This window comes from Chelonia mydas, chromosome 11, assembly GCF_015237465.2.
Source record: "Chelonia mydas isolate rCheMyd1 chromosome 11, rCheMyd1.pri.v2, whole genome shotgun sequence".
NCBI lineage: Eukaryota > Metazoa > Chordata > Testudines > Cheloniidae > Chelonia > Chelonia mydas.
The window spans coordinates 23,657,512-23,679,859 of record NC_051251.2 but is presented as its reverse complement, the minus strand read 5'-3'; the positions used below and the strand labels follow the sequence as shown (position 1 = coordinate 23,679,859).

General features: G+C 40.2%; 1 protein-coding gene across 5 annotated transcripts in view; it reads left to right on the top strand.

The window, feature by feature from the left end:
• ZEB2 (zinc finger E-box binding homeobox 2) overlaps positions 1-22,348 on the top strand; it is a 131,212-nt gene that overhangs the window by 3,419 nt on the left and 105,445 nt on the right. The gene's annotated exons all lie outside the window — the stretch shown is intronic.

Sequence of the window (22,348 nt, the reverse complement as noted above, 5' to 3'; positions counted from 1 at the left end):
GCGGAGAGGTATTTCCAATAGTTCCATTAAGGGGGGGGGGGGGGGAGAACCACGGAAAAACCATATTCCCTGGGAAAAAGACACCGTGAGAATCCTAAGCCACATTGGCAGGGAGTTATTTACTTTTTTAAAAATTGTGATAGACTCGAAAATGAAACTTCCTTCTCCTTAATCATTAAGAAAACAGAATGAGTTTGCTGCCCCATTGCCCATAGTTACCCTCTCCCCGGTCTCTGCGGGCGACTGAGAGGTTGGGTTCAATGGGACGGGGTGTTCTGGTCTGATCTCACATTTGGCAGCTCTTCGCTGGTGTGGGTCTCTGTCCCTCCCTAGTTTCTTCCTTTCTTCGTTGGTTTGGAAGTCTGCCCCCCTCCCCCAGCCACCCTGGTGCCCCTGAATGGACATCTCAGCCCCACTTTCAACAACTTTCCTCTAGAGATCAGGAGGAATGAAGATATTTGTGTGAACCTGAACCCATTTGCTTATAGCTGAGCTACTTCATTTAAGTGGAGAGGTGGAGTGGGGGTGGAAGGAGAAAAACACAAAGACAAGAGAATGTTGATTAGAAACAAATGATCCTTTCTCTCGCCCCCCCCCCCCCCTCCCTCTCTCTAGGTTGCGCGAGTGTGTGTGTGTGTGTGTGTGTGTGTGTCTTTTTCTTGTTGTGGTGGAGGTGTCGAGCCATATGGGGGAGTGATAGAGGAATTTTAGTCAGAAACTGTTCTTTATGTTACCCTTTGTGTTGTCTTTGATCTATTTGCTTGGCTTAGTATTACAAAAAAACCCAACTAAAATAATATATTCCGAGCAGCTTCCCAATGATCCGTTCCTTGTTATCTTTTTTTTTAAGTCTCTCTCCCCCTCTCCTCCCCTACACACACCCCGCCTTTACTCCTGTGTCTGTCATTATTTAAGGTGGTCCTCACATAGGAGACCTCCCCTTCCCCTCATCTCTGGGTAATTTAGTAGACATTAAAATTACACGTAATGTTTCCCTCTCCTCTCTTGTGTTTCTTCTGTTCTTTTTATTAAATGTTGGTTATTGATTTTCTAAAATCAATGTCTGTTGTGGGGTTTTTTTCCCCTTACAAGTATCTAAAGCACGTTGCTGATCAACTGGATAACAAAAGCTTTGTGTCAAGTAGCCTTTTTTCTTATGTTAAACAGTCATTTTTGAGAGGAAAGAGAATGAGATTTAAAGCAAGGCATCCAGAAGTGCTCTTTTGCACTAAAGAATATTCTGTTTGTTGTTTTAGCCTTCTTATTTTATCCTTCTTGGTTCTCGTCATACAAGATTATTAGTTTAACGTATTAAACCCCATCACATGTTCTGTGATGAGTGTGTGTACCGATGTGTTTCATGTTTTCGCAAAACAATTTGATCAGCAAAAATGTACAAACGATTTCCTAAAAGCTATATGATTATGTATGTGGGAGAGCTAATGAATGTAATGTGTACACCCAGTTATTGCACACAAGTCTTTAGTAACACATATGGACCGGAATGGCATATATTCCGTTGCTCCATTGAAATTGTTTTTTCGTGGGGTGCAATGACTTAAGAAAGCCAGGAGAGTTGGGAGGAGAAAGTTTAATTGCGATTGTTAAGGTAACCGATCCTGCAAACTTCATTTAAAGTGTGTGCATTGGTTGCACGAAGGTCTAACTTCTCCCTTCCCTGTCTTGCTCCAACCAGTGCATTTTTATTTTATTTTATTTTATTCCTTTTTGTTTTCCCCATGTTTTTTTTTCCTTTGTGTTCCATAATCTGCTTCTTTCATTCATTTCTGAGTCAGAAATGTTCTGGTTTTGAGAAGAAGGTAGACTTCTTTTCTTTTCTTTTCTTTTTCCATTTTCTCTCTCGACAAGCACGTAGCCAATGCCTTTTCCTTTGGGGATTGCCCAGGATTTATCTGAACTGAGTGGATTTTTCTTCTCTTCTGGATTCATGGAAAAGATGTCACTTCTGAGCTTGTGTCTTTGCTGATAACACTAACTATGATGATGCTTATCGAAATCATATAGAAATTCCTTGGAAAGGCAATAGCATTACATGTTTTAAAAAGCTGCAAAAATAGATGGGCATCAAGGAAACTAGAGTGATATAAATGTAACCAAATAGAAATGATAGAGGGGATCAAAATAGAAGAAGCCAAGTAGTACCTAAATGTGTGTTATATGCTCTGTGTGGGGGTGGGTGTAAGGATGGTCAGGACTCAGGATTAGAAAACGATGCTGGATAAAATTCCTACAAAGCTAAATAGGGTAGAAAGAAAAAAAGCTCAGGATTTTACAAGAGAACGGGATTGATCAGAGCTGGAGAAGAGAGTGATGCAGTAGAGCAGTGTCAGGGAAACGTGTGTGTGTGTGTGTGTGTATGTGTGTGTAGGGGGTGGGAGAGGTCATATTAAAATAAATGGTCATGGGGGGAACCACCCCAGGAAAAAAATGTTCGAGAGAAAAGTCTAAAGAGAGGGGAATAGGAGTAAGGGGATGGAAGGTGGGGAAATCAGAGGAGCTCGCAGCCCAGGAATGTGTGTCGGTTTCAGGAAAGTTCAGTCAGATGATTTCCAGTCGCCTGACTCACTTTGTAACACTTTCACTGAAGGAGAGAAAACCCAAAGCCCCCTTCTTTTTCTCCCCACTCTGCACTTCCTCCCCACGGTGAGAGTGATCGCTCTCAGACTGATAGCCAAGCTGCTGGAATCGTCGCAGCAGCGACGTTTGAAACTTACAAAGTTTGGCGTTTGCTGTTGGTGTTGCCCCTGTTTGTAGCTGGAGCGGTCTCACTGGAGATGCTGCCTCATTCTCTTTTCCTGCTGCAGGCAGAGCCTTAGAAATAAGAGGAAGGGGACTGATTTTTCATCACTCCCTCTTTCGCCTTCTCAGGGAGAGATGACTAGGTACAAAGACGCTTTCCTTAAAACAAATCTCTCTGGCATGGCATGAATTGGGACTTGAGTTGTCCCCTTTAAAAGCAAAAATCTTTGGGGGGAGGAAGAGGAGAAAAGAAAAGTTGTGTCTAATTTTCTCCAAAGTTTCAGTATACATCTCTCTCTGATTTCTTTGCCATCTCGCTTCCAGTTGTAAAGAAGAGGGAGAACGTTCAGTGCTTTGAAGGCATCTGATCCGAAAGGGAATACAGACCAAACAGGCAGACACAATTATTCCCTTTAAGAACGTTAACCAAAAAGACATCCATCCACCTAAATGCATCCGATGAAGTGAGTTGTAGCTCAGGAAAGCTTATGCTCAAATAAATTTGTTAGTCTCTAAGGTGCCACAAGTCCTCCTTTTCTTTTTGTGAATACAGACTAACACGGCTGCTACTCTGAAACCCACCTCTTTCTAGAGATGATGGGGAAGAGGGAAAATTCGAATTAACTTCACCCTTTAAAAAGAAAAAAATCTAGCTAGAATCTCTGGGTAATGAGAAGTGGTGTTTGTTTTCCCTGATGGGTGAAGTTTGGAAATAACTAGAGTCTCAGATACAAGGGTACTCCCTAGTAAATTTCAGGTGGTACAAGTTATAGCGGTCAACTGGGAACGTTCCTTTTCCTAGTTATCTTTACAAGTGTGAAAATCCGTTGCAAGTAGATTACTTTTGAAGTTGATGAGCTCATTGGGAGAATATTTTACTACTTCAAAAGGTACCTGGATATAGGTTTATTTAAAAAATATTATTTACTAAATGCAAGTGACCAAGATGTAATGAATATCGGAGTATATCTCGCTATACAGATTAAGTTTTGATATGGAACAGAGGAGGCTGTTATCTGAGCTATTGATTTTATTTTGAATTTGGGGGAAAAACGAGTTTGAATATTGTTGAATGCCACTGTTGAATAGCATATGTCATTTCCAGTAATTCTCCACTTACTGTTACTGGTTTTGCCACTAGCCTCTTTAGCTATTGCACGTGATCTACAGATAAACTTTTTAAAAAATTGTGTCAAATAAAATGAAATAAATTAAAGAATTAATGACCATAACATCAATATTTTTTTTAAAAAAGAACAGCATTGAAAGTTAATTGTTAAATAAATATATGCGGTAAACTGTCCAAGGTAAATAAAATATACTGAAGATTGAGAAACAAGCTATAAAACCATACTGAGAATATTCCCTAAGAAAACTGTGTCTACCCTTAAAGTGGAAAGAAGGGTGTTGATTCTTTTACAGCAGCACTACTTTCATTCCAAGAAATAGGAAATTCTTCGCCTCACGACAGTTTTTGGCATCTGCATGATCCCAATGCTTTTAAGGTGCATTTTCTCCTCTGAGAAAGAGAACTCTTTGTCCTTTTTTACCAAGACCATGGCTTCCCAAGGTAGACACTATTTTGTGCCTGTCACATAGAAGGGGAGTGCAGGTTTGCAGTGCTCACAGACAATTGATTGTCTGCCCTAATGTGTTTCATTTACATGTTTATAACGTCAATAGTGCTGGGGTGTCCACTGTACCATTCATTCCAGCATTCCCACAAGGGTGCAATTGTCTGAATAGCCAAGTCAGACACCTTTTTGATTGCTCTTTAGTTGTCTTTTTAGAGTATAGAGAAAAAGGAGAGAAATCTGGGATGCAGAAACACTAGTTGAAAATATTTAAGAATTAAATGTCACTATTAAAGCAGATGTTAACATTAGGCAAATTATATATTTTAACTAAGATTCTAAAGGTGTAAAAAATTCAAAACAGAGAGGATGGTTATTGAAACACGACTGAATCTAGTTCTGTTGCTTATTTTTTAGTCTTTTTTACATGATTTGTGATTTTCATTTTGCTTTCAGCCTCTGTAAAAGCAGCCACCTCTTAACTCTTTGTATGCTTTACTGAAATTTGTGATCCCCCCCCCCCATATATTTACATATCTCTGTTTATGCCAACAGTGTCAGCTAACCACTTGGAAAATCTATTGAAAGAATATTTAGGCTGTGGGAAGTATAAACTTAAAAAAGTAAGATCCAAATATTTCTTCATCAAGCGTTTTTAATGAAAAATATTATGATGATTAGACTTTCCTTGAAGCACTTTTAACTTAAATAGCTGTGTACCAACTTCCTATGTTTTTGGTTACAGTCTTCTCATGCTGTAAGCTCTGAGCAGAGTGTTCCTAGGAGTTCCAAAGTCAATAAAAGATTACTTTTTAAGGTGTGCTGTTCTGTTTTTATATGCCACACTGTCTTTACCATTTAAGTTGCTTCTGAAGGAGGCGAGAAGTGATTGCATATGTCTACAATTTCATGTATGAATAAATAACCCTCATATCTTATTGAATCAGATAAATTATATGTGTAATATAGCCACATATAGTACATATGGATGCACCTAGGAAATAAAGGTTTCCTATTTCAGACATGGTCCCTTTCCCCCCTAAAAATTTTGATCCCAATTGCTACAGTTAACCTATTTAGGCCATGGTCCATAAGGGAAGATAAGCCTAACTCCTGTGGCATCTAATCGCCAGGGGGGACAAAACTTTTTATAATTTTGTTGCAATTAAACATTCTCTCTCTCTCTCTCTCTCTCTCTCTCTCTCTCTCTCTCTCTTTGGGGGGGAGAGGGGATTGTTTGTAGAAAGATTTTTTTCTCCCTAACAGGGAAGACACACACAGTAGATGCACCGTTAGCTGAACCCCTGACACGGCGGTCTTTTGAATGCCTTAGGTATGATTTCACTTTCGCTCACATCAATGCTGACCTGAATGCCTTTCATATCTGATCCGCTGTGTCTCTCCCAGTAAACATCCCCTGAGGGGAGAACAAAGAAAGGAGCTCTTCTTCTTCTTAATCACAATTCAGCCCATTCACCGCCGGCAGGCTACATTTGCATTCTGCAACAGAAAGCCAAGATGAAAAGAAAAAAAAAAGAGAGTGAGAAGAGGGGGGAAAAAGCAGAAGGGTGGAGGCTGAGTAAAATAACTTAGGTGTTTGTAGCTGTTTGTTGGGCTTCCCCTAGTTACAAGCCTTATATAGATCCTGCTCTACCCAGCCTTGGCTCTTCTGACAGGCAGATAGTGTTACAAGATGGCATGCCTGTGCTATTCATGGCCACTCGCACTAACACTTGAGGTAAAAAGTGTCAGAGAGGGATCAAATTCTACTCGGAGAAGTCTGTTATAGTTAGGGTCAGGTGTGTGTACTCTCGGCTCTTGACTGCTGCCTATTATTTTGTTTTAATTACTATTATTGTTTACTCGCCATGACCTTGGGGAGTGGAGGTGAAGGAAATGTGGTCCACGCAGATGAAAAGATAGCAGCGAAAGAACTGTCCTTTGGACAACAAATATTTTTTAGTGGTAGGATGAGTTGGGCTGGCGTGTTTCTTTCCCTCCAGTGGCACGACAGGAGAAAAGGGGCAACTCTTTGAGAAGGAAAAAGCTTCCCCAGTTTTGAGGCTGGCAATATGTCACATTTGCTGGCTAGAGGAAAAGAATAACAACCCCAAAACAAACAAACAACCTCCCCACCCCAACAACATCACAGAACTGTAAAGGGGGAAATGTTACATTTGTGTAAGTTTCGTTAGCCAAGTTTTCTCGTTTCTTGTATCCACAGCCACCTCCATATTTTTCCCCCAGATTTCTTGTCTGTTTGTTTTCCAGAAGCCACTCTGCGTTTCTTAGTTAGAGACAATAAGACAGTATGAAAATTTTGTTGAGGTTTTGGTTATATTCACTTTTTCTCACCAAGAGAAGGTTTATTTATAACTGGATCCTGCTTACTGAGAAGTATTTAAGCCCTTTCAGGCAGACCTGTCAAAATTTCCTGTGTTGTTTGCCTCCATTTGCAACACGTAAAAAGTAATATGCAGTTGTTTGTGTTAGAATAACCAGGGTAGTGCAGAAATCTTAAGTGACAAGTTTTCAACTATACTATCTCCTGCCTAACAAACTGTCATTTTTCAGAAACCGCTTTTTAAGATACTAACAGGTTTTTCCCCCCAATCAGCAAATAGATTAAATGTGCTAAAGCAACTTTGAGAGTGAAGAGCAGTTTGAACAATAAGAAGCGGGGAGGGATGTTTTATTTTCCTTTTGCTACTATGGCAGATTTCACTCCTAAGGAGCACACTAACCGAGATGTTACCAGTTGAACAGAAGCATGTGACACAGATTCCGGATTTTTTCCCAGAAGATTTACAGAATTTACAAAAAGAGATTATCTCTACACCTTCCACCCCCCCTGCCTACCCCCATGACCCAAGCAATGGAGGATTTAGGCAGATTTACTTCAGTAAACACCTTTGGATACTTGGGGGAAAGTAGGAGTCTGTTTGCAAAAGGAGGCTTTTGTTAAGTGAGGTGCTGGGATAATGCTTTACCAGGCAGCTGTGATATTAACCTACCCAGTAACGCTGGAAAACTGTTTAACTCTTTGTGTGCTATACACTTGCACTCATCAGATAAGACTCGTGTTCCCAGGGGGACTTTCTTTGGAAGTTCCAAGTTATGATTGTTCATATAGCTGTTTGCATAACAGAGAGAAAGGAATGAAAGCCTGACATTTTTGAGACCATTGAAGCTAGTCAACCAACAACATAGTTGTCTCATTTATAACTGAATCATTTGGGCTGAGCTGTGGCTCCAATCAGGTTTATGAATGGCGACAGAGTTATACCAAAGGAACCTGAAAACAAAATCCTTAGCCCATACTGAGGATTAAAAAAAAAAGTTTGTTAAACTTAAAAAAAAACAACAGTTGGAAAACTTTCAGCCACTCATAATAAATCTTTAAGGTGATTTAGATTAATTTAGGAATCTGTCTTGAAAAGTAAAATAGTCTTTTCTAAAAAAAAAAAGACACTGCAGACTTGCAAACCTGTAAGGGTTGAGGTCTGATAGCCATATTATCTCTGTTCCCATCTTTGAGGAAACATGCAAGGTTTTCAAAGCATATAATCATTTGAAACTACACTTTCACCTGGTAAGGCTGCCCCATTTCATTGCCCTACCGCGGTACCCCACTTATGCTAGGAAGGCATTAATAATGGGTTATTTTTTGCTGGGCATAAGAATAACTTTTCAGGTGTTGCTTTTTCAGTTCAAATAAGATTGCCTTATTTAGTTTTCAAAAAGTGTAGGTGTCAATGTTAGAGCAGCCACAAATGTGTGAGAAAGCAAAGGGTATGAGACATGACAGAATTAAAGGTGTTTGCTATGTTGTTACCCGTGTGTCAAGCTGCAAGCTCCCTTTGTCATAGCCTGCTGGTGATTTGGTAGTGCAGATCCACATCCTGTCTAGGTGATACAGCAATTTTTAGCTGTGGGTTTTGATGTGCATGTGCGCTCATTGCTGCTGCAGCCTTCCTCCCAAATCCCATTAAAACACCTCAGTCTAACACGCACACATCACTAACTCCAGCCTTATAGAAGGGCACTGGGCACTCACATCCCAGGGCAGCAGCATTACAGTATCTGGCATGGCGTGCAGCTTGGCAGCGATGTCATCTGCCAAATCATCCCATAATTACGTTTTATGTTATTTGTATGAATGACCAAGCATGCAGTATTCCTTTAGAAATCAAAGGCAGGCTTAAAATGCGTTTTTGAATACTTTCAGACCATGGTCAGGTCACAGTTTGGGAGATGAATTAAACTGATCTCATTTGTGATCTAATTGAGGTTGGCAACGACCTTAGCAGTAGCAATAACATACAAACAGAAATCAAAGGACAAAATTCAGCAAATCAGATCTTTCGCTAGAAAACTGCGAGGAGTTATTTCGTGGTTGCCAACAGAGAAGTTAAACTTTGTCCTCTTTCTCAGCAGCAGTGCAAGCTTTGCATATTTTTCGGGTCTTTCACAGGAAAGTTGGGACAGACACACATACAAAGAAGACAAACGAGCAGTGCCTCCTCGGGTACGTAGTAAAGATACGAGCGAGACATAGCCACTAATCACAAACACGTATGTTCCCAGCGAATCCAGTGGTGTAAACTGAGAGCTGATGTTGCTTCTGAAAGCTAAAGTGTAGGAGGAGGAAGAGAAGAGGAATGGGTTTAAGGAGCGACAAGAGGAATAGGTCGAGAAGCTCGGTTTAAGCAAATGTTCCAAGTAGAAACGCAAGTCAGCGTCCTATCTTTACATCTGTCCGTGCGGATTGCAGGAATGTAATTATCACGGCGATGTAGGATTGTTTACAGATTTGGTTATTAGTGTTCTGAACTTGCTTTGCTGGGGGGCGGGGGGGGGGGAGCCTGGAGTGCCGTAGCTTTGTAAGACAACCCGAGGCAGAAATGCTTGTCACCTGGCTGTGAGCGAGTTAGAGATGAGGCCCCTTGTTTCAAAGGTCAGAGCCAGCTCCGAAGCTTCTTCCGAATTTGCCCAAAGTTCACAAGGTGTTTGGGTTCCGTGTCGAGCTGCCGAGAGCCGAGCCGAGCCCAGCGTCCCCACAGACTGAAGTAGTGATGTGTTCAGAGGATGGCTTTGGGCCAGAACAGCTTTTCCCTGCGATGAGAAAACAAAGGTATTTCAATAAATTATTGACAGAGACACGTCTATAAATCCTGGAGAGCTGTGCAATTGAGCACTGTGGACTCTCCCCCACACACGTCTATCTTTTCTACACTTAGCTTTGTGTGGTCTCTAGGAATGTGGGTTTCACGAGGACCCCGAAATTACGTTGTACCAGATCTCTCTCTCTCACACACACACACTCACACTCTTCTCCTCCCCCCCCCCGCCCCAGCTGCTATGCACGTGCGTGTTCGCCTAGCTGGAACCTTTACAACTTCGAAGTTTGCTAACGAAGCCGAGCTGAGGTGTGCGTATGGTTGCCAGCGAGCAATCAAACCATAATGGGGAAGTTTAGAAGACTCCTTTACACCTTGATTGCTGCATCAGAGGGGTACATAATGTCATCGCGCCAGGCAAGGGGAAGAGACACTTCGCGTGGGCTCTTCTGCCACCAGAGCTCGTGAGTCCAGGTGCTCTTTGTGTGCTCCCACCTGGCGTATGTCTTCCGTGGGAGGCTTGTGCTGTATTTTCTAGCAGTGGTGACAGGCGGTATTTTGTACACCGTCTCTCTCTTTTCAGTCGCAGCCAGCAGTTCTGTACTACTTCAGCCTCTCACGGTGATAGGAGCACGCTGTTCTCTCCACATTTGATTGCTGGGTGGGACAGCCCTGCTAGCAAGGTCACAGGCAAGAGAAAGAATCAATAACAGATCAACAGATTAAGATATCATAGCATCTAAGGTTTGTACGGGGCCCACCCGCCCCAACTAGTGGATACATTTCATCCACTTCAAATGGTCCAGCCAATACACTAGTCATTTCAAATGACTCTGCCAAGAGTCATTTGTTAATGCGATACAGAGCTGGGGCTCTAATCATTTGCTTAAGTATAACTGTATTGACGTGGTTTAGCATTTTAGCCATTGCAGTCAGTCGATGAAAGGTTTGCCACTGACTAGAGTGGAAGCAGGATCGGGCCTGTTAGTCTCCACGGGGGTCGGAGCCCCTTGCAGCATTACTTTCCCGAATACGAGGTGATGCAGGGAGGTACCTAGGCCAAAAACTGCTTTCTAAACTTCCATTTCTAGCCGAACTGTGTTGGAGTCGGTTTCAGCCGGATTGGTGCTGTAAAGAACGTATTTAGACCTTGGAGCCTAAACACAGGACAGCTGGGGCCTTGGGAACTCCGATCATAAAATAAACCACCACCCTGGGCCACAGACATTACCTTTCTGTCCTAACACCCCCTGCCTTGACACGCACCTTATTCTCCCCAGGCTCAGAGGAGGTAAGCTTTTAACCCAGCCTCTGCTTGGTGGGGTGCATCGCACGGGAGGTTTGCATGCGCCCCAATAGCTTACATGCCAGTGTTAATGGCCCATGCTTAACTGGCCTTGATCAACCCGAGACTGAGCTGTGTGACTGAGGAGGAAGGGTGGGATCAGCTGCGGATATTTCAGCCCTTTTCTTAGTCTCCTCTCCGCTTCAGTTAGGTGCGGAGTTTCAAAACAAATTAATTGCAAAGTGTGCGGCCTTCAAAGCACGTTCCTGGCAGATGGGGTGGGGGGGGGGGGGTGTATCTCAGAGCCATATTTACAGTACTAATATGAAAGGAAAGTTTCAGATGCTCCTGGAACACTTAGAAACGTGTGGAGTTTTACACGTGTGCGTTTAAAGTGTGAGGTAGCCAGGCCTTGTGAAACCCAGACCACAAATGATACATGTCAGTGGGTTCTTTGATAGGGCTTCTGGCCACAGTGTTTTTGTGCTGTCAAACTGCGGTGTCGAACAAACACCTCCTCTGGGACAGAGTGATAAATGCAGAGACAGGCTGGCTTCAGCCAGTCTCAGCAATCTCCTCAGCCCTCCCCCTCCCCCCACTCCTGCGCCCTCCTCTACCTGAGATTGACGTTTATGCAGGGGCACCCAGGGATTTCAAAAGTGTCAAGTCTGAGTAATTATTGATACTCCCCAGTTCTTAGGAGCCAGGGCTCTGAAGCCGCCTGCGAAGCCATTCTCAAGCCTGCTCCTTCTACCTTGAAGCCTCCCAGACTCCACTGAAGAACTTTTGCCGGTTTGTAACTCCCCCACCCCAGCCATCACCACCATCCGTTGCGTAATCATTTCACACCCAGCATGGCCCTAGCCTCCAAAATACACCCTCTGCTTTGTGGGCCCGTGTTAATGCCGCCACACAACACTAAACTTCGCCTTTAAAAAGAAAGGTTGCAAAGAGCCTTCTGCTTCCAACACTCGCCAGCCTTCTTTTAGAGGCTGGAATTTCAAATGTGCCCTCGACTTATTCCCCCCCCCCCCCTTCTGGGCCATTGTTGTTATTGTTATTACTAAAACCTGTTTACTCGCCTCTTGGTTTTTGGACATTAAATGAGTTTCCATCCCTTACTCCCGTGAATCTCTAAGAAATAGATAAACTGTTATATTCCCCACCCCCGTATTTTAAAGCAGTGATCCTGACAGCCGTACTATTATTGCACTTTATGTTTTAGTGGATGTTTGCTGTTGCTAGTTACAGCAACACTTATCATAAGACAGCAAGAAAAGAGTAGTCCCTGGTAATTAAAGTAATGAAATATTCATTTACTCTACCTTTTCAGTAGTCTCACAAATTAGGCTGCTACATTTAATGCCTGCACTGCCTCCGTTTTTATTATAATGGCAGCTTTCGCATCTGCAATTAGGACTAATTCTGACAGTTACAATTTCTGAGGGATGGTAAACAGTGAACGAGATGTGCAGCAGTGGTATTACACGTGAAAAGCCCTTGTCTCTTTAACCTTGTTGTTTTTTTTCTCGCAGAGGTTACCTTTTCCCGATGGTGCAAAATCGACTTGACATAACTGTTCATCAGTTTCAGGGTTTTCCCTGGAGGTATTTGCATCAAATCAGCCCAGTCAAGCTTCAAGTTGAAATTGGCAGGCCAGAAACTGACAGGGTAGGGACTGGGAAAGAGACAGCTAAAGTGCAGGCAGCAAACTGACAGCAGCAGAGTGAAAGACACACACAGAGAGAAAGAGGCTAAGCTTTTCAACTTTAGTGGGGGGAAAACATCAAATCTAAATGTTTTAGGTCTTAATAGTACTGGATACAGTGAAGTTTTTCAAGGCTGGAGGACCAGGTGCCTTTATCAAGTTCCTAGAACCAGGAAAGACTCGCTCAGCTACACTGTGTACAAAGTGTAGTTTAATCTGATTGGATGCCTAAAGAGGAGTGGTGAGACCTAATCAGATCATGCTAAAGTTCTAGGGAATGGGAACCTCCCATGGATTTTGAAGAGAAGCATTTAAAAAAAATGGAAAATAAAAGGGGAGTAATCATGAAAAGTTGTCAGCATTAGAATTAACAAGCTTACTTTGCTGCAATTCTTTTCTGGAGTAGTGTCATGCTTATGCACCACAAATGTGAAGAAAAATGACTGAAAAGGTTGCTAATATCAGTTAAAACATATTCTGATCAGCTAAAAAGAGAGGAGTGCAATATGTTTATCTGCAAAGATAATTAGAAACCTCCCTTCCCCCCAACATTTCCTTGAATATGTTATTTCACTTACGCTCTGTCACATGAGGGCCTCAGATCAGGATGACACAAAATGTTTTTTTTAAAATAGATTATTTTAAAAAATCTGGGGTGAAAAACACCAGGACAGAATTTTACTTAGTAAAAATAGCTCTACATCCTATTTAGAACCCCACACCTCCAGGTGCATTAAAGGAAGAAAAATATTATATTTTTTGCCTCCATTTAAAATTATTTATTTATTGGTCTTTACTGGATGATTAAAAATCCTTCTGACTTCTCCTACCAGACTTGTCCTAAAGTAAGCCTTGCTTTCAAACAGTTTTTCAGCTGTGTGTGTGACAGGCATTGGCTGATCTGCTGATGCCCATTCGACAGGCACTGTTGAGCTAAAGTGGTGTGACGGCACAGTTTTGTTAAGCTGTGAACAAAGGGCTGGAGATGCCTCGCTGGCATCATCCATGTGCATATTGGCCTTGTCACAGTATTGCTTGATTTAATGCTCTGTTTATTCCTAGATATTAGAACTTAAATTCCAAACAATATGTTTTCATATACTACATAGGAACTTTATTTTAAAAGCTTTCACTCCCAGAGAACGACAGATCCATTTGTCTGTTCAATTTCTATGCAGCAAACATTTAAAACATAGCTCCCAGATGGATAGGTGGCCACTAGCCTCTTAACTGTTATCCAGTTAAAAATGGGATTTCAGTTTTAAAAAGTCTTATTAGGGTAAAAGATTTATTTTTTCTTTGATCATTGCTTGAGAGTTGTTATTTATTTCAACAGTGGATTTTCTTATAAGCTCCTAAAGAAAGGTTACCCTCTGTGCAGACAGGACCAGCTGGTTGGACTTTTCAAATGACATATCATCCCAATGGTGCTGCTGTGATAAAATGATCACTTTGCAAAAACCTGTAAGCACAGTGACATGAGTATTGGCAGGTTAGTGGAAAGAAAACAGGTTTTAGATTTTTAAAAATATGTTCATTGGAAGGGCGCAACTTTACATCTCAGCAGAAAACTTGAGTAGCTGGTCCTAAATTTAGATTCTGGTTGTTGGAGATGCCTTAGGCTTTATCTCTAAAAAAGTTTTTCTTCTTTTTAAACTCTGTTCAGGTTTGCTGCAAGTGTTTGCTAAGAGATTAGTTAGCTAGCTTGCGCTGAGGAGGTAGCCATGGGAAGCGGTGCTTTGCTGGAAGGAATGTTCAGTCGGTCAGGGTGTGAAGATATAGGGAGCTGCAACTAACAGAAGCTTGGGATCAGGTATTTTCCTCTTTGTTTCATATCAAAAACAAAGTGCTTATGGAAAGGTTTGTGGTGAGACATCAGATCCCAGCAGGAACACAGCTGTTGTTTTGCAGGATTCCTAATGAACATTTTAGCTCAACAAGTTTATGAAATAAAAGGTATTTGGTTTCTTTATTATTATTTTTGTAGGCAGAGCATCTTAGTTTGATTGTGTAAAGATTCTATCATCCCAGCGTTTCAGGGCTATTTTGTACTATTCCTTTCTAATACATGGTGCTTTACTTGAGGACTGTAAGTAGGGGAAGGGGAGGAGGAGACGGGAATACTCAACAAAATGAAACTATTTCTTCACCAAACAGTTCAGTCTGTCTAGAGCCTAAATCTGAAATTGAATCTGCTGGGCAAAACCTGTACAATTTTTCTACCTGCCCTTAGTCTGCTTCTTTTCAACTATGACAGTTTTACTAACTGAAATGAATGGGCTTGCTTACTGTGGTACCTTTTCTCAGAATGCATTTACATCAAGTACTTCAAACAGCAAGCTGGGTGATATATTTAGGGGGACAGCTTGTACAGAATAAGCTTTAATGGTTAATTTTTATATAGCTTTATAAGTGAAAGGGACTTAAAGCTACTAGCAGTAGAGATCACAAGACCTTATGTGGTCTTTTCTTCTCTAGATGCATGAGAGATTTACGCGCCTAAGTCCCATAAGAGTTAATGGGAGTTACGCATGTAAATCTCCTGCACAGTGAGATAATAGGCCCTTTTATGTATCGATAAGATGGATTCTTACTAAACATTCAAAATGAGCCTGGGTGCAAATTTTATGCTCCCTATTAATACTTTATTAGCAAATATTTATAAAACAGGCAGAAGATGTAGGGCCCCTAGGAATGGTCTCGATCACGGTCCCATTGACGTTACTAGCAAAACTCTCATTGACGTCCACAGAGCAGGATTGGGCCCAAAATCCGCATTGTCTCCTCTGTTTGTACCTTTCCCTGCTCTACATCTGCTGTTGATTACAACATAAACCTGACTGTGACAGGATATTGCATAGGCCAAATTACTTTTCACCTCTTTACAAACTCTTGTGGCTAAGGACCTCACAGCATGAGGACTGGAAAAGAAGGAAACCATAGAGGAGACAGCTGGTACCAATGCGCTATATCCTTCTTTCATGGTTACACTCACTTTTAGCCCTACTGTCAGGTTGCTCAGGAGAGATAACCATCTCGAGGTATAATGGGACTGAAACTACAGTTCTGGAGCCTTAGAATTCCACCTGTTCTGAGGGAAGAGAGTGCTTTTTATACAGGAACCCGTGGTGTTCAATGGAAGTATCCTACAGGGTAGGCAATTCTCTCCAGGACCATACTCAGAGTCTATCCAAGGAACAATACTTGTTCAGTCTTCAATTTGAAATAGTCAGGTGTTGGTAGCATTGGACATCTGCTTCTCTTCTGCTTCAGTGTTATGTCCCTCCCTGAGAAAGAAAACAGACTTTGCCTCACATAAATAAGATCTTTGAATTTCTCTTCATTGGTAGATATACATATATCTATATTAAAAATGTTAAAGATTGGTATCTGCAAGCCATGAGTCTGAATGAGATGTTATCCTATGGTAATGTGTAGCTGGAGATAGCCAGTGCAACAGCACACCAGTACATTGTTCCAGTAACAATTCTTTGATTTATAAGCTACAGCTCTTTTTTTTGCCATCATTGTTTCTTTACATCACTTCTATGCTTCTTGTGATACTGATCTGAGTGAGTTGTGCAAGCTTCCGATTTGCCAGCCCCCTGCTCCCAGGCCTGCTACAGCACTATTCAAATAATTTAGTACATTAGACTATCAGATTAAATCCGAGGGTTTCTACCAGTGGTGGAATCGGGAAACCTATTGTTTTTTTGATTATCATATCATCAGCCCCAACTGATACTAGTATGCTCAAGGAAAACATACTTCAGTTACAGTTGATTTTCAGATTCCAGAATGGTGCTGCAAAGTCTATGCATGCCTAATTATATTTTATGTGAGGCTGTGCAATACAGAATGTATGCTGCAGCAATCAGTGAGTTAACAGTATCAATCAATTTGTAAACAGATGAAGTCACTCATTCCCAAACTGGTTTTCCAAAAACAATTACTAAATTACAATAGAAAAAAATTGTACAGTTACTGTATTTGTGTGCTGTGTTACAATCAACATACCAGGGAAACAAAACAATTTAATGCAGAAAAATCATCATTCATCTACATTATAATTGCTTCTTTTTCACATCTACAGGGCGGTTAATTAAAATTGTGATTAAATGCGGTCGCGCTGCCTAAGATGTCTTGCCCAAAACAGGTGGTACAGAATTTAAAAGTAAAAAAAATGTAATTAGCATTGGAAATTGAGAAATTGCCTGTAAGAATCAGTGTTAATTTCAGTCAGTGATGAGGTAATTTATAAATGAATGCAGCGGAGGCTGTGCAAAGGCACAATTGCCTTCCTTCCCATTCTTAGCATTCTCAGCATGCAGGTGAAAATGTTTTCAAAATATTGAGGTAATTTGAAAATCAATCCATGCATTCTGTATCTTTTTTCTCCTGTTTGTAGCGAATACTGAACAAATGCTGCCATAGGTGGCATAATATTATCAGTTTTGCACTTTCTGAAAGCACTACTACTACATATGTCGTGGCATCCGATAGAGTTTAACTACTCAAAATGCCTGGCTAAGATTCTTTACAAAAGCCAAAATGTTGATTGAAGTCCTTAGTGATCCTGAATCTCTTCAAATATATTATGTGTTTAAAATATGCTTTCCCTAAAAAGGCAATAGCAATCCGCGTTGAGTATTAAAACTGATGCTGTAAAACAAAATAGATGCTAATATGACATCAAAATCTTGATTTCTTGGTTACAATTAATGCAATGCACTAGAAAAGTCTCAACGGAACAAATATTTTCTTTAAAAAACTCTTCTTGTAAACTTTATTCAATATTTCATCCCAGAACTATAAAAGAACTGTTAAATAAGTTATCTATACACATATTTTTTTCTTAGATGATCTGTGCTTTTCATAAACTTTGAATGATAAAACCAAAAATGCTCATTTCTAACTAAAGTACGTCCTTCTGGACATAAACAATTAAGCACAAACTTCACAGCAACCAATATGTTACAGGTTAGTGTAACCTCAAATAAATAATTTTTTAAAATTCCAAAATACGTACATATGAATATAAAAATACACAGCACTAAACGATTTGAACAGTCATTGCATTATTGTTGGACTTCAAAACAAACTCTCATTTATAGTTATCCATGTGGATATTTAAAAATAACTTCTGCTTTTGACAATGTTGACCATTTGAATGATGTGCGTGTAGAGTTAGTCTGATTTCCAAACAGCAAAATACAGGTGTTGGTTATCAGGTTGCAATGAAAATAGGTGAAGCTGTGAGATGGCTCTCAAGCATCACACACTTTAATTAAAGAAGGCTAGTCTACACCTATAAGGACTTTGTTACCCATATAATTACATAAGTATTGCAAATCATTTTATTAGTCTATCTCCAATAGTTAACTTTTCTCAGAGAAACTTATTTTTCTTTTTGGTAAGCCCTGTGAACCTGTGCATTTTAGAGCATATTTTGCTGCCTGTTTCAGTTGCTAGGCCTTTGCCTCCACATGGTAATTAGTACTGTGAATGGACAGGTACAGGTCAGAGAATATTGACTTCTTTAACAATATAGTTTAGTATTGAGAAAATGTTCTGGTTAGGGTACAGGACTGCGAGTCAGGAGACCTGGATTCTAGTCTTAGTTCTGCTGAAGATTCTCTGGGCCTGGTCTGATCTCCCCTCCACCAGTGTATAGTCAGTGGAATTATACCACTGTGTAGCTACAGAAGACAAGATCAGAATCAAGAGCCATGTATGCTGTCAGGCATGTCAGTTAACCTTTCTGTGCTTGTTTTCCTGTACCTTATTGGTACAGCATCATGGGGACATAATCTTTACCTCCTTCAAATGGTTTTTGTAAGGTTTAGTATTTACAAAGCACTTTGAGATCCTTAGTAGCTGCAGAAATATTATTATTATGGTTTCATGATAAACTAATCAGATGCAATGGAAATTGACTAAGCAAATTATGAATATATGTATCAAATAATCAGATTCTTACACTTTGTTATATACCTGATTATTCTAATTTAGACCACAACTTAGCTTTTAAATAACTACTATTCTTACCATTGAATGGGCAGAAGTTAGCAATAATCACTGAAGTAATGATGATTATTGACTGGAAGGTATTTTAAAATGTGAGCTCTGTTATATAGAGTTTAGAAAGCAGCTGCATAGAAGCATTTGAATCTCATTTCAATTTAGGAACAGTAAGGATAAGTTGAAACCTAAAAGAATACACATATGTCCAAATCCTGGTCCCATTGAAGAAAATGGGAGTTTTACCATTAACTTCAGTGGGACCCAGATTTGGGTCATAAAAGGTTGATCTGGTGCCAATTTATAGCAATGGAAATATTTGGTCAGGCTTAATGTAGACATTTGCTCAAGTTTTTGGTTTTCTCTTCAATATCATCTAAACCCGAAAGAAGACAAGGGACCAGATCTTGCTCCGTTTATGTTAGGCCCTTTGAATTTTGTGGGCCCACTTCCATGGGTAAGGACTAGTAACATAAGAAATGTGAGCAAGATTTGGCCCAAGATAAATGATGCTTACCACTTTGTAAACTAAGCTATGAAACTTTTAGTGTTATAGCGATCTGGTGAAAGAAAAGTAGCTTTGTATATTCCTGAAATCTAAAGTAAACTGAAATGTTTCCACATTACATGTCAGATTTCAATCATCTTTCAAAACAACCAAGCTTCTTCATTTAATTAATTACAGCATCTTGGTCCTTGGGAAGAACCAAATGAAAATATCTTCTTTGCAACTATCTGAGCTTTTTTCAAGTTTCACTCTTCCACCTCCCAAGAATCCTCAGACTTCACTATTCTGCACACTGCCTTATCTTTGCTGTCCTATGACAAGCCCCAAAGCCTCGAACATTTCATAATGACTATGTGACAAATTGTTGTGCTTTTATTCATGCTGGACATCTTTGCCAGGATTGCTTGTTGTGTTTTCTATTTGGCTGTGTCATGGGACCAAAGGTGGCTGCTTTTGTACAGCATGTCAAATCTGGTTAACATGCAGCCATTTATCTTTAAAACCACTCCTGAACAATGGCAGTGGTGCACTGGGCCACTTGTACAGGGCTGTGAGCAAAAAACATTTTTTTAGTGCCATCCTTTCTGTATGTATGCATGCATGCACCTCACTTTGAGGCATTCTGGTGAACAGGTCATGCAGCAGACAAGATGTTTCATAATTTTGGGAATCTTTTAGAGACAAATTGTACAGTGCAAGTGTAGTGTAACTGAACTGCGGGATGCCCAGTGAAGTGTAGAAAATCAGATACAACACAGCCTGAAAGAATGAAACAAGAATTCATATCTATGTATATTCACAATATTTTATAAAGAATTCATATAAAGAGGAATACACATTTATTTTCTGTTTTTCTGTTTATATGTTGTGATTATATAAAAGTGTGTATATTTAAATGTGTTTGTATCTGCATATCTACATATGCATGTAAGTAGGATCTCAAAGGAATAAGAAAATTTTACTGTGTGTAGTGCATGGCATGTGTACCAGTTGGTGTGTGTGTGTGTGTGTGTAGATGATGGAGAGACATTTATTGTGATAAAAATACCAAGCTTTTTACACTCTATATAAAAAGCTATGCAGCAAAGTTTGTAGCTCTGGTCACTTTCCAGATATTCAAGTCACACAGAAACATTTCTGGTGACAATCACTTCCTAGTAAATAAAGAAATAATTATCAAACGAAAAGACTGGTAGAGAACTTGAAAAGTCTCATTTTCTATAAGAGAAATGAGAACTAACTATACAAGTAGCAATTCCTTGTTGCAGTTGGAACATTTAAGATAGCAGAACTCTGTTTTTTTAATGATTTGCTGTGTTGTGTAATAATTAAACATATAGTGCAGTGAGGTTACTTGAAGGAACAGGAATACTATGTATGGTTTTTGAGTAAAGGACCGAGGAGTTTGCCTTTCACTTTGAAAACAATCCCTAATATCAGGAAAATGCTCTGTTTGTTTATGCGTACATAATGCAAGTTTGTCCGCCTGGGAACTGCAGCAAATGGGAGAAGTATGCATGGATTTCACAGGTAACAGGATTACGTGGGCACATAATTGATCCATTTGGAGAAAAAAATGACAGTGCTCTAAAGATGCCTAGGCTTTGGAGATGGAGTTTATGAAACAGGCATTTGTAAATTCTAAAGAATCAATATGTCAATTTTATTACATCTCAGGACCAGCTGGGCATTAAAGGAACAGTAGCCTTTTAAAAATTGCAGCTGTGTATTCCTGCATTGTGTACATTTCTTAAAAGGCTTAGAATTTTATAAAATGTACTTTGCTTAGAGATTTGCACCTTTTCAAGGACTGGTGTACATTGACAAAAAAGACAGAAAACATTATGTTGTGCCAGTTTTCCTCTTACAGAAATAGCTGGTTAAAACTGCTAAACCTGCAATTATATTATATACCGATCTCATTAATAGTTACATACAAAGAAGGAGAACAATGACTGCTCATATCCAAAATACTGAAAACACTGCGGAGCCATTAGAATGCATACCTGTAATTCAAGCCAAGATTTCATCACAGGCTGATAATTCAGTAAGTCAGTGTCAGAGACCTGAAAGTTCATATTAGAGATTTCTCATTAAATTTGGCCTGTGTCATTGCAAATCTTTGTTGTTGTTGCAATGCCTTTTCTCTCCCAGGGATTTCACTGTCTTCAATTGTTTTGATTTTAAAATACATAGAGACTACAAAGAAATTCAGTATTAAAAATATGTAGATATGCTGAATAGGGTTTGGGTTTATGATGGAAGGTTAATCCTTGCAGGTTGAAAAAGCAACCCACAATGGGCTATAGACCCGGACACTGCATTCTGATCAGCATTATTAGCCACTGGAGGTTACATTTTAAGCCCAATGGGCAACAAGTTATTCTATGTAAAATGTAAATTCTATTAGGACACTTGGTTCAGGTCACATATTAGTAATAGCAGACCAGAAGCTTCCAGACTTCAGTATGTTTTCTATTGTCTTCTTCCACACTTAGCTACCTGTTGATGTTGTTATGGATCTGAAACCTTTAGATTACTGTTCAACTCCAAATGCTGAACGTACAGCCACATTTGCAAAAGCAGCCACTGATTCTGGATGTCTCAGTGGTTTGGTGCTAGCAGGAGCTGCAGGTGCTCAGTACTTCTGAAAATCAGGTTCTAACCTTCTTTAGTTGGACAACCAAAAATTAAGGCAACCACAATCAGTGGCCACTTTTGAAACTCTTGGCCTGAAGACCTTCTCTGATTCTTCCCTGGGCCTATGCCTACATCCTCAGACCTTGTGGGCCCTCTCTGGCCCTAACTAGTGCTCTCCTAGCTCTTCCTGGCTGCTTTCCTTTTCCTTTTGGCCCATTGAAATATTCTCCAGGTTCAGTCCAGCTGCACCCATAGGCTCTCTAATGTTCCCCAACTATTTCAGCTACTCCATTCTTCTTCCTAATACACTTCTCTTCCTTCCGTCATTCTCAGTCTTTTCTGCAACTCCTTTGACAATTCTGAACACTCACCTAACCTTCTCCCATACTCTGCACTCTGTCTCTCAGATTCCCATTTCCTCTCCCATGGCTGAAGCTTGGGGACTGCAGACTTTTGACAAGATCTCTACTTTGGTTTCAGAAACAGTAATAAAGTTGCTTTGACGTTCAGTACACACTGCAATTCTTAACTGTGTAAATCTGTTGGTTATTAGAACAAGCTAAAACATATCACTTGTCCATGTTTGAACACATCATAAGTAGAGTCACAATATGAGGATATAATATATAAAACAGGTAGGGTGCCAGTGATATATCTGTACTATAGCCCCGCCTCTCCTGAAGAACAGTAAAATATGCATTATGCTGTAAAATAAAAATGTCTAGGTTACCC